Raw genomic sequence first — 14,258 nt, 5'->3', positions numbered from 1 at the left:
AATGAGCCTGCAGTATTTGTGCATGCAGCATTTGAATCACAGTTATGCGTTCCTAAAGTACATTCGTCTTGATCTAGAAGTAACAAAGAGACATGAATTAACAAATGAAAAGAAACAAGCCATCACACCTACAAAAGAACAGCCACAAATTATCCGTTACATTTAATCAAAAGCCATTGGATAACTTCGTAGAATTAAAGATTCTTTTATGAAGCATCAACTTAAAAGCCACAGTTAGGAAGACATACCTGTACAAGATGTACCAACTCCGGTATAACCAACATTGCAAGCACAAGTGAATGAGCCTGCAGTATTTGTGCATGCAGCATTTGAATCACAGTTATGCGTTCCTAAAGTACATTCGTCTTGATCTAGAAGGAACAAAGAGACATGAATTAACAAATGAAAAGAAACAAGCCATCACACCTACAAAAGAACAGCCACAAATTATCCGTTACATTTAATCAAAAGCCATTGGATAACTACGTAGAATTAAAGATTCTTTTATGAAGCATCAACTTAAAAGCCACAGTTAGGAAGACATACCTGTACAAGATGTACCAACTCCGGTATAACCAACATTGCAAGCACAAGTGAATGAGCCTGCAGTATTTGTGCATGCAGCATTTGAATCACAGTTATGCGTTCCTAAAGTACATTCGTCTTGATCTAGAAGTAACAAAGAGACATGAATTAACAAATGAAAAGAAACAAGCCATCACACCTACAAAAGAACAGCCACAAATTATCCGTTACATTTAATCAAAAGCCATTGGATAACTTCGTAGAATTAAAGATTCTTTTATGAAGCATCAATTTAAAAGCCACAGTTAGGAAGACATACCTGTACAAGATGTACCAACTCCGGTATAACCAACATTGCAAGCACAGGTGAATGAGCCTGCAGTATTTGTGCATGCAGCATTTGAATCACAGTTATGCGTTCCTAAAGTACATTCGTCTTGATCTAGAAGTAACAAAGAGACATGAATTAACAAATGAAAAGAAACAAGCCATCACACCTACAAAAGAACAGCCACAAATTATCCGTTACATTTAATCAAAAGCCATTGGATAACTTCGTAGAATTAAAGATTCTTTTATGAAGCATCAATTTAAAAGCCACAGTTAGGAAGACATACCTGTACAAGATGTACCAACTCCGGTATAACCAACATTGCAAGCACAGGTGAATGAGCCTGCAGTATTTGTGCATGCAGCATTTGAATCACAGTTATGCGTTCCTAATGTACATTCGTCTTGATCTAGAAGCAAAAAAGAAGGTATCATCAATCAAAATGCAAAAATCTTTAAAAAAAGTCACAATAGAACACACACAAATTATCTGCAAAGATTAATTAAAAAAGACGCTAATATCTATATCTCACATTAAATTATTTTAAGAACCAGCAACTTAAGAGCAGCAGTTAGGATAACATACCTGTACATGATGTACCAACTCCGGTATAACCAACATTGCAAGCACAAGTGAATGAGCCTGCAGTATTTGTGCATGCAGCATTTGAATCACAGTTATGCGTTCCTAAAGTACATTCGTCTTGATCTAGAAGGAACAAAGAGACATGAATTAACAAATGAAAAGAAACAAGCCATCACACCTACAAAAGAACAGCCACAAATTATCCGTTACATTTAATCAAAAGCCATTGGATAACTACGTAGAATTAAAGATTCTTTTATGAAGCATCAACTTAAAAGCCACAGTTAGGAAGACATACCTGTACAAGATGTACCAACTCCGGTATAACCAACATTGCAAGCACAAGTGAATGAGCCTGCAGTATTTGTGCATGCAGCATTTGAATCACAGTTATGCGTTCCTAAAGTACATTCGTCTTGATCTAGAAGTAACAAAGAGACATGAATTAACAAATGAAAAGAAACAAGCCATCACACCTACAAAAGAACAGCCACAAATTATCCGTTACATTTAATCAAAAGCCATTGGATAACTTCGTAGAATTAAAGATTCTTTTATGAAGCATCAATTTAAAAGCCACAGTTAGGAAGACATACCTGTACAAGATGTACCAACTCCGGTATAACCAACATTGCAAGCACAGGTGAATGAGCCTGCAGTATTTGTGCATGCAGCATTTGAATCACAGTTATGCGTTCCTAAAGTACATTCGTCTTGATCTAGAAGTAACAAAGAGACATGAATTAACAAATGAAAAGAAACAAGCCATCACACCTACAAAAGAACAGCCACAAATTATCCGTTACATTTAATCAAAAGCCATTGGATAACTTCGTAGAATTAAAGATTCTTTTATGAAGCATCAATTTAAAAGCCACAGTTAGGAAGACATACCTGTACAAGATGTACCAACTCCGGTATAACCAACATTGCAAGCACAGGTGAATGAGCCTGCAGTATTTGTGCATGCAGCATTTGAATCACAGTTATGCGTTCCTAATGTACATTCGTCTTGATCTAGAAGCAAAAAAGAAGGTATCATCAATCAAAATGCAAAAATCTTTAAAAAAAGTCACAATAGAACACACACAAATTATCTGCAAAGATTAATTAAAAAAGACGCTAATATCTATATCTCACATTAAATTATTTTAAGAACCAGCAACTTAAGAGCAGCAGTTAGGATAACATACCTGTACATGATGTACCAACTCCGGTATAACCAACATTGCAAGCACAAGTGAATGAGCCTGCAGTATTTGTGCATGCAGCATTTGAATCACAGTTATGCGTTCCTAAAGTACATTCGTCTTGATCTAGAAGTAACAAAGAGACATGAATTAACAAATGAAAAGAAACAAGCCATCACACCTACAAAAGAACAGCCACAAATTATCCGTTACATTTAATCAAAAGCCATTGGATAACTTCGTAGAATTAAAGATTCTTTTATGAAGCATCAACTTAAAAGCCACAGTTAGGAAGACATACCTGTACAAGATGTACCAACTCCGGTATAACCAACATTGCAAGCACAAGTGAATGAGCCTGCAGTATTTGTGCATGCAGCATTTGAATCACAGTTATGCGTTCCTAAAGTACATTCGTCTTGATCTAGAAGGAACAAAGAGACATGAATTAACAAATGAAAAGAAACAAGCCATCACACCTACAAAAGAACAGCCACAAATTATCCGTTACATTTAATCAAAAGCCATTGGATAACTACGTAGAATTAAAGATTCTTTTATGAAGCATCAACTTAAAAGCCACAGTTAGGAAGACATACCTGTACAAGATGTACCAACTCCGGTATAACCAACATTGCAAGCACAAGTGAATGAGCCTGCAGTATTTGTGCATGCAGCATTTGAATCACAGTTATGCGTTCCTAAAGTACATTCGTCTTGATCTAGAAGTAACAAAGAGACATGAATTAACAAATGAAAAGAAACAAGCCATCACACCTACAAAAGAACAGCCACAAATTATCCGTTACATTTAATCAAAAGCCATTGGATAACTTCGTAGAATTAAAGATTCTTTTATGAAGCATCAATTTAAAAGCCACAGTTAGGAAGACATACCTGTACAAGATGTACCAACTCCGGTATAACCAACATTGCAAGCACAGGTGAATGAGCCTGCAGTATTTGTGCATGCAGCATTTGAATCACAGTTATGCGTTCCTAAAGTACATTCGTCTTGATCTAGAAGTAACAAAGAGACATGAATTAACAAATGAAAAGAAACAAGCCATCACACCTACAAAAGAACAGCCACAAATTATCCGTTACATTTAATCAAAAGCCATTGGATAACTTCGTAGAATTAAAGATTCTTTTATGAAGCATCAATTTAAAAGCCACAGTTAGGAAGACATACCTGTACAAGATGTACCAACTCCGGTATAACCAACATTGCAAGCACAGGTGAATGAGCCTGCAGTATTTGTGCATGCAGCATTTGAATCACAGTTATGCGTTCCTAATGTACATTCGTCTTGATCTAGAAGCAAAAAAGAAGGTATCATCAATCAAAATGCAAAAATCTTTAAAAAAAGTCACAATAGAACACACACAAATTATCTGCAAAGATTAATTAAAAAAGACGCTAATATCTATATCTCACATTAAATTATTTTAAGAACCAGCAACTTAAGAGCAGCAGTTAGGATAACATACCTGTACATGATGTACCAACTCCGGTATAACCAACATTGCAAGCACAAGTGAATGAGCCTGCAGTATTTGTGCATGCAGCATTTGAATCACAGTTATGCGTTCCTAAAGTACATTCGTCTTGATCTAGAAGGAACAAAGAGACATGAATTAACAAATGAAAAGAAACAAGCCATCACACCTACAAAAGAACAGCCACAAATTATCCGTTACATTTAATCAAAAGCCATTGGATAACTACGTAGAATTAAAGATTCTTTTATGAAGCATCAACTTAAAAGCCACAGTTAGGAAGACATACCTGTACAAGATGTACCAACTCCGGTATAACCAACATTGCAAGCACAAGTGAATGAGCCTGCAGTATTTGTGCATGCAGCATTTGAATCACAGTTATGCGTTCCTAAAGTACATTCGTCTTGATCTAGAAGTAACAAAGAGACATGAATTAACAAATGAAAAGAAACAAGCCATCACACCTACAAAAGAACAGCCACAAATTATCCGTTACATTTAATCAAAAGCCATTGGATAACTTCGTAGAATTAAAGATTCTTTTATGAAGCATCAATTTAAAAGCCACAGTTAGGAAGACATACCTGTACAAGATGTACCAACTCCGGTATAACCAACATTGCAAGCACAGGTGAATGAGCCTGCAGTATTTGTGCATGCAGCATTTGAATCACAGTTATGCGTTCCTAAAGTACATTCGTCTTGATCTAGAAGTAACAAAGAGACATGAATTAACAAATGAAAAGAAACAAGCCATCACACCTACAAAAGAACAGCCACAAATTATCCGTTACATTTAATCAAAAGCCATTGGATAACTTCGTAGAATTAAAGATTCTTTTATGAAGCATCAATTTAAAAGCCACAGTTAGGAAGACATACCTGTACAAGATGTACCAACTCCGGTATAACCAACATTGCAAGCACAGGTGAATGAGCCTGCAGTATTTGTGCATGCAGCATTTGAATCACAGTTATGCGTTCCTAATGTACATTCGTCTTGATCTAGAAGCAAAAAAGAAGGTATCATCAATCAAAATGCAAAAATCTTTAAAAAAAGTCACAATAGAACACACACAAATTATCTGCAAAGATTAATTAAAAAAGACGCTAATATCTATATCTCACATTAAATTATTTTAAGAACCAGCAACTTAAGAGCAGCAGTTAGGATAACATACCTGTACATGATGTACCAACTCCGGTATAACCAACATTGCAAGCACAAGTGAATGAGCCTGCAGTATTTGTGCATGCAGCATTTGAATCACAGTTATGCGTTCCTAAAGTACATTCGTCTTGATCTAGAAGGAACAAAGAGACATGAATTAACAAATGAAAAGAAACAAGCCATCACACCTACAAAAGAACAGCCACAAATTATCCGTTACATTTAATCAAAAGCCATTGGATAACTACGTAGAATTAAAGATTCTTTTATGAAGCATCAACTTAAAAGCCACAGTTAGGAAGACATACCTGTACAAGATGTACCAACTCCGGTATAACCAACATTGCAAGCACAGGTGAATGAGCCTGCAGTATTTGTGCATGCAGCATTTGAATCACAGTTATGCGTTCCTAATGTACATTCGTCTTGATCTAGAAACAACAAAGAGACATGAATTAACAAATGAAAAGAAACAAGCAATCACACCTACAAAAGAACAGCCACAAATTATCCGTTACATTTAATCAAAAGCCATTGGATAACTACGTAGAATTAAAGATTCTTTTATGAAGCATCAACTTAAAAGCCACAGTTAGGAAGACATACCTGTACAAGATGTACCAACTCCGGTATAACCAACATTGCAAGCACAGGTGAATGAGCCTGCAGTATTTGTGCATGCAGCATTTGAATCACAGTTATGCGTTCCTAATGTACATTCGTCTTGATCTAGAAACAACAAAGAGATATGTATTAACCAATTGAAAGAAACAAGCCATAAAACTTACAAAAGAACAACCACAAATTATCCGTTACATTTAATCAAAAGCCATTGCATAACTACGTAGAATTAAAGATTCTTTTATGAAGCATCAACTTAAAAGCCACAGTTAGGAAGACATACCTGTACAAGATGTACCAACTCCAGTATAACCAACATTGCAAGCACAGGTGAATGAGCCTACAGTATTTGTGCATGCAGCATTTGCATGACAGTTATGCGTTCCTAATGTACATTCGTCTTGATCTAGAAGCAAAAAAGAAGGTATCATCAATCAAAATGCAAAAATCTTTAAAAAAAGTCACAATAGAACACACACAAATTATCTGCAAAGATTAATTAAAAAAGACGCTAATATCTATATCTCACATTAAATTATTTTAAGAACCAGCAACTTCAGAGCAGCAGTTAGGATAACATACCTGTACATGATGTACCAACTCCGGTATAACCAACATTGCAAGCACAAGTGAATGAGCCTGCAGTATTTGTGCATGCAGCATTTGAATCACAGTTATGCGTTCCTAAAGTACATTCGTCTTGATCTAGAAGTAACAAAGAGACATGAATTAACAAATGAAAAGAAACAAGCCATCACACCTACAAAAGAACAGCCACAAATTATCCGTTACATTTAATCAAAAGCCATTGGATAACTTCGTAGAATTAAAGATTCTTTTATGAAGCATCAACTTAAAAGCCACAGTTAGGAAGACATACCTGTACAAGATGTACCAACTCCGGTATAACCAACATTGCAAGCACAGGTGAATGAGCCTGCAGTATTTGTGCATGCAGCATTTGAATCACAGTTATGCGTTCCTAATGTACATTCGTCTTGATCTAGAAGCAAAAAAGAAGGTATCATCAATCAAAATGCAAAAATCTTTAAAAAAAGTCACAATAGAACACACACAAATTATCTGCAAAGATTAATTAAAAAAGACGCTAATATCTATATCTCACATTAAATTATTTTAAGAACCAGCAACTTAAGAGCAGCAGTTAGGATAACATACCTGTACATGATGTACCAACTCCGGTATAACCAACATTGCAAGCACAAGTGAATGAGCCTGCAGTATTTGTGCATGCAGCATTTGAATCACAGTTATGCGTTCCTAAAGTACATTCGTCTTGATCTAGAAGGAACAAAGAGACATGAATTAACAAATGAAAAGAAACAAGCCATCACACCTACAAAAGAACAGCCACAAATTATCCGTTACATTTAATCAAAAGCCATTGGATAACTACGTAGAATTAAAGATTCTTTTATGAAGCATCAACTTAAAAGCCACAGTTAGGAAGACATACCTGTACAAGATGTACCAACTCCGGTATAACCAACATTGCAAGCACAGGTGAATGAGCCTGCAGTATTTGTGCATGCAGCATTTGAATCACAGTTATGCGTTCCTAATGTACATTCGTCTTGATCTAGAAACAACAAAGAGATATGTATTAACCAATGGAAAGAAACAAGCCATAAAACTTACAAAAGAACAACCACCAATTATCCGTTACATTTAATCAAAAGCCATTGCATAACTACGTAGAATTAAAGATTCTTTTATGAAGCATCAACTTAAAAGCCACAGTTAGGAAGACATACCTGTACAAGATGTACCAACTCCGGTATAACCAACATTGCAAGCACAGGTGAATGAGCCTACAGTATTTGTGCATGCAGCATTTGCATGACAGTTATGCGTTCCTAATGTACATTCGTCTTGATCTAGAAGCAAAAAAGAAGGTATCATCAATCAAAATGCAAAAATCTTTAAAAAAAGTCACAATAGAACACACACAAATTATCTGCAAAGATTAATTAAAAAAGACGCTAATATCTATATCTCACATTAAATTATTTTAAGAACCAGCAACTTCAGAGCAGCAGTTAGGATAACATACCTGTACATGATGTACCAACTCCGGTATAACCAACATTGCAAGCACAAGTGAATGAGCCTGCAGTATTTGTGCATGCAGCATTTGAATCACAGTTATGCGTTCCTAAAGTACATTCGTCTTGATCTAGAAGTAACAAAGAGACATGAATTAACAAATGAAAAGAAACAAGCCATCACACCTACAAAAGAACAGCCACAAATTATCCGTTACATTTAATCAAAAGCCATTGGATAACTTCGTAGAATTAAAGATTCTTTTATGAAGCATCAACTTAAAAGCCACAGTTAGGAAGACATACCTGTACAAGATGTACCAACTCCGGTATAACCAACATTGCAAGCACAGGTGAATGAGCCTGCAGTATTTGTGCATGCAGCATTTGAATCACAGTTATGCGTTCCTAATGTACATTCGTCTTGATCTAGAAGCAAAAAAGAAGGTATCATCAATCAAAATGCAAAAATCTTTAAAAAAAGTCACAATAGAACACACACAAATTATCTGCAAAGATTAATTAAAAAAGACGCTAATATCTATATCTCACATTAAATTATTTTAAGAACCAGCAACTTAAGAGCAGCAGTTAGGATAACATACCTGTACATGATGTACCAACTCCGGTATAACCAACATTGCAAGCACAAGTGAATGAGCCTGCAGTATTTGTGCATGCAGCATTTGAATCACAGTTATGCGTTCCTAAAGTACATTCGTCTTGATCTAGAAGGAACAAAGAGACATGAATTAACAAATGAAAAGAAACAAGCCATCACACCTACAAAAGAACAGCCACAAATTATCCGTTACATTTAATCAAAAGCCATTGGATAACTACGTAGAATTAAAGATTCTTTTATGAAGCATCAACTTAAAAGCCACAGTTAGGAAGACATACCTGTACAAGATGTACCAACTCCGGTATAGCCAAAATTGCAAGCACAGGTGAATGAGCCTGCAGTATTTGTGCATGCAGCATTTGAATCACAGTTATGCGTTCCTAATGTACATTCGTCTTGATCTAGAAACAACAAAGAGATATGTATTAACCAATGGAAAGAAACAAGCCATAAAACTTACAAAAGAACAACCACCAATTATCCGTTACATTTAATCAAAAGCCATTGCATAACTACGTAGAATTAAAGATTCTTTTATGAAGCATCAACTTAAAAGCCACAGTTAGGAAGACATACCTGTACAAGATGTACCAACTCCGGTATAACCAACATTGCAAGCACAGGTGAATGAGCCTGCAGTATTTGTGCATGCAGCATTTGCATGACAGTTATGCGTTCCTAATGTACATTCGTCTTGATCTAGAAGCAAAAAAGAAGGTATCATCAATCAAAATGCAAAAATCTTTAAAAAAAGTCACAATAGAACACACACAAATTATCTGCAAAGATTAATTAAAAAAGACGCTAATATCTATTTTCACATTAAATTATTTTAAGAACCAGCAACTTCAGAGCAGCAGTTAGGATAACATACCTGTACATGATGTACCAACTCCGGTATAACCAACATTGCAAGCACAAGTGAATGAGCCTGCAGTATTTGTGCATGCAGCATTTGAATCACAGTTATGCGTTCCTAAAGTACATTCGTCTTGATCTAGAAGTAACAAAGAGACATGAATTAACAAATGAAAAGAAACAAGCCATCACACCTACAAAAGAACAGCCACAAATTATCCGTTACATTTAATCAAAAGCCATTGGATAACTTCGTAGAATTAAAGATTCTTTTATGAAGCATCAACTTAAAAGCCACAGTTAGGAAGACATACCTGTACAAGATGTACCAACTCCGGTATAACCAACATTGCAAGCACAGGTGAATGAGCCTGCAGTATTTGTGCATGCAGCATTTGAATCACAGTTATGCGTTCCTAATGTACATTCGTCTTGATCTAGAAGCAAAAAAGAAGGTATCATCAATCAAAATGCAAAAATCTTTAAAAAAAGTCACAATAGAACACACACAAATTATCTGCAAAGATTAATTAAAAAAGACGCTAATATCTATATCTCACATTAAATTATTTTAAGAACCAGCAACTTAAGAGCAGCAGTTAGGATAACATACCTGTACATGATGTACCAACTCCGGTATAACCAACATTGCAAGCACAAGTGAATGAGCCTGCAGTATTTGTGCATGCAGCATTTGAATCACAGTTATGCGTTCCTAATGTACATTCGTCTTGATCTAAAAGGAACAAAGAGACATGAATTAACAAATGAAAAGAAACAAGCCATCACACCTACAAAAGAACAGCCACAAATTATCCGTTACATTTAATCAAAAGCCATTGGATAACTACGTAGAATTAAAGATTCTTTTATGAAGCATCAACTTAAAAGCCACAGTTAGGAAGACATACCTGTACAAGATGTACCAACTCCGGTATAACCAACATTGCAAGCACAGGTGAATGAGCCTGCAGTATTTGTGCATGCAGCATTTGAATCACAGTTATGCGTTCCTAATGTACATTCGTCTTGATCTAGAAACAACAAAGAGATATGTATTAACCAATGGAAAGAAACAAGCCATAAAACTTACAAAAGAACAACCACAAATTATCCGTTACATTTAATCAAAAGCCATTGCATAACTACGTAGAATTAAAGATTCTTTTATGAAGCATCAACTTAAAAGCCACAGTTAGGAAGACATACCTGTACAAGATGTACCAACTCCTGTATAACCAACATTGCAAGCACAGGTGAATGAGCCTGCAGTATTTGTGCATGCAGCATTTGCATGACAGTTATGCGTTCCTAATGTACATTCGTCTTGATCTAGAAGCAAAAAAGAAGGTATCATCAATCAAAATGCAAAAATCTTTAAAAAAAGTCACAATAGAACACACACAAATTATCTGCAAAGATTAATTAAAAAAGACGCTAATATCTATATCTCACATTAAATTATTTTAAGAACCAGCAACTTCAGAGCAGCAGTTAGTATAACATACCTGTACATGATGTACCAACTCCGGTATAACCAACATTGCAAGCACAAGTGAATGAGCCTGCAGTATTTGTGCATGCAGCATTTGAATCACAGTTATGCGTTCCTAAAGTACATTCGTCTTGATCTAGAAGTAACAAAGAGACATGAATTAACAAATGAAAAGAAACAAGCCATCACACCTACAAAAGAACAGCCACAAATTATCCGTTACATTTAATCAAAAGCCATTGGATAACTTCGTAGAATTAAAGATTCTTTTATGAAGCATCAACTTAAAAGCCACAGTTAGGAAGACATACCTGTACAAGATGTACCAACTCCGGTATAACCAACATTGCAAGCACAGGTGAATGAGCCTGCAGTATTTGTGCATGCAGCATTTGAATCACAGTTATGCGTTCCTAATGTACATTCGTCTTGATCTAGAAGCAAAAAAGAAGGTATCATCAATCAAAATGCAAAAATCTTTAAAAAAAGTCACAATAGAACACACACAAATTATCTGCAAAGATTAATTAAAAAAGACGCTAATATCTATATCTCACATTAAATTATTTTAAGAACCAGCAACTTAAGAGCAGCAGTTAGGATAACATACCTGTACATGATGTACCAACTCCGGTATAACCAACATTGCAAGCACAAGTGAATGAGCCTGCAGTATTTGTGCATGCAGCATTTGAATCACAGTTATGCGTTCCTAAAGTACATTCGTCTTGATCTAGAAGGAACAAAGAGACATGAATTAACAAATGAAAAGAAACAAGCCATCACACCTACAAAAGAACAGCCACAAATTATCCGTTACATTTAATCAAAAGCCATTGGATAACTACGTAGAATTAAAGATTCTTTTATGAAGCATCAACTTAAAAGCCACAGTTAGGAAGACATACCTGTACAAGATGTACCAACTCCGGTATAACCAACATTGCAAGCACAGGTGAATGAGCCTGCAGTATTTGTGCATGCAGCATTTGAATCACAGTTATGCGTTCCTAATGTACATTCGTCTTGATCTAGAAACAACAAAGAGATATGTATTAACCAATGGAAAGAAACAAGCCATAAAACTTACAAAAGAACAACCACCAATTATCCGTTACATTTAATCAAAAGCCATTGCATAACTACGTAGAATTAAAGATTCTTTTATGAAGCATCAACTTAAAAGCCACAATTAGGAAGACATACCTGTACAAGATGTACCAACTCCGGTATAACCAACATTGCAAGCACAGGTGAATGAGCCTGCAGTATTTGTGCATGCAGCATTTGCATGACAGTTATGCGTTCCTAATGTACATTCGTCTTGATCTAGAAGCAAAAAAGAAGGTATCATCAATCAAAATGCAAAAATCTTTAAAAAAAGTCACAATAGAACACACACAAATTATCTGCAAAGATTAATTAAAAAAGACGCTAATATCTATATCTCACATTAAATTATTTTAAGAACCAGCAACTTCAGAGCAGCAGTTAGTATAACATACCTGTACATGATGTACCAACTCCGGTATAACCAACATTGCAAGCACAAGTGAATGAGCCTGCAGTATTTGTGCATGCAGCATTTGAATCACAGTTATGCGTTCCTAAAGTACATTCGTCTTGATCTAGAAGTAACAAAGAGACATGAACTAACAAATGAAAAGAAACAAGCCATCACACCTACAAAAGAACAGCCACAAATTATCCGTTACATTTAATCAAAAGCCATTGGATAACTTCGTAGAATTAAAGATTCTTTTATGAAGCATCAACTTAAAAGCCACAGTTAGGAAGACATACCTGTACAAGATGTACCAACTCCGGTATAACCAACATTGCAAGCACAGGTGAATGAGCCTGCAGTATTTGTGCATGCAGCATTTGAATCACAGTTATGCGTTCCTAATGTACATTCGTCTTGATCTAGAAGCAAAAAAGAAGGTATCATCAATCAAAATGCAAAAATCTTTAAAAAAAGTCACAATAGAACACACACAAATTATCTGCAAAGATTAATTAAAAAAGACGCTAATATCTATATCTCACATTAAATTATTTTAAGAACCAGCAACTTCAGAGCAGCAGTTAGGATAACATACCTGTACATGATGTACCAACTCCGGTATAACCAACATTGCAAGCACAAGTGAATGAGCCTGCAGTATTTGTGCATGCAGCATTTGAATCACAGTTATGCGTTCCTAAAGTACATTCGTCTTGATCTAGAAGGAACAAAGAGACATGAATTAACAAATGAAAAGAAACAAGCCATCACACCTACAAAAGAACAGCCACAAATTATCCGTTACATTTAATCAAAAGCCATTGGATAACTACGTAGAATTAAAGATTCTTTTATGAAGCATCAACTTAAAAGCCACAGTTAGGAAGACATACCTGTACAAGATGTACCAACTCCGGTATAACCAACATTGCAAGCACAGGTGAATGAGCCTGCAGTATTTGTGCATGCAGCATTTGCATGACAGTTATGCGTTCCTAATGTACATTCGTCTTGATCTAGAAGCAAAAAAGAAGGTATCATCAATCAAAATGCAAAAATCTTTAAAAAAAGTCACAATAGAACAAACACAAATTATCTGCAAAGATTAATTAAAAAAGACGCTAATATCTATATCTCACATTAAATTATTTTAAGAACCAGCAACTTCAGAGCAGCAGTTAGGATAACATACCTGTACATGATGTACCAACTCCGGTATAACCAACATTGCAAGCACAAGTGAATGAGCCTGCAGTATTTGTGCATGCAGCATTTGAATCACAGTTATGCGTTCCTAAAGTACATTCGTCTTGATCTAGAAGTAACAAAGAGACATGAATTAACAAATGAAAAGAAACAAGCCATCACACCTACAAAAGAACAGCCACAAATTATCCGTTACATTTAATCAAAAGCCATTGGATAACTTCGTAGAATTAAAGATTCTTTTATGAAGGATCAACTTAAAAGCCACAGTTAGGAAGACATACCTGTACAAGATGTACCAACTCCGGTATAACCAACATTGCAAGCACAGGTGAATGAGCCTGCAGTATTTGTGCATGCAGCATTTGAATCACAGTTATGCGTTCCTAATGTACATTCGTCTTGATCTAGAAGCAAAAAAGAAGGTATCATCAATCAAAATGCAAAAAACTTTAAAAAAAGTCACAATACAACACACACAAATTATCTGCAAAGATTAATTAAAAAAGACGCTAATATCTATATCTCACATTAAATTATTTTAAGAACCAGCAACTTAAGAGCAGCAGTTA

General features: G+C 35.4%; 1 protein-coding gene across 1 annotated transcript in view; it reads right to left on the bottom strand.

The window, feature by feature from the left end:
• Positions 1–14,258, bottom strand: part of LOC135686902 (uncharacterized) — a 156,789-nt gene that overhangs the window by 75,822 nt on the left and 66,709 nt on the right. The window lies entirely within an intron of this gene.

Source organism: Rhopilema esculentum, chromosome 10 (assembly GCF_057945365.1).
Source record: "Rhopilema esculentum isolate cy_ngs chromosome 10, ASM5794536v1, whole genome shotgun sequence".
NCBI classification, from domain to species: Eukaryota; Metazoa; Cnidaria; class Scyphozoa; order Rhizostomeae; family Rhizostomatidae; genus Rhopilema; species Rhopilema esculentum.
Note: the sequence above shows the minus strand (reverse complement) of the source record. Positions and strands in the feature narration are given on the sequence as shown.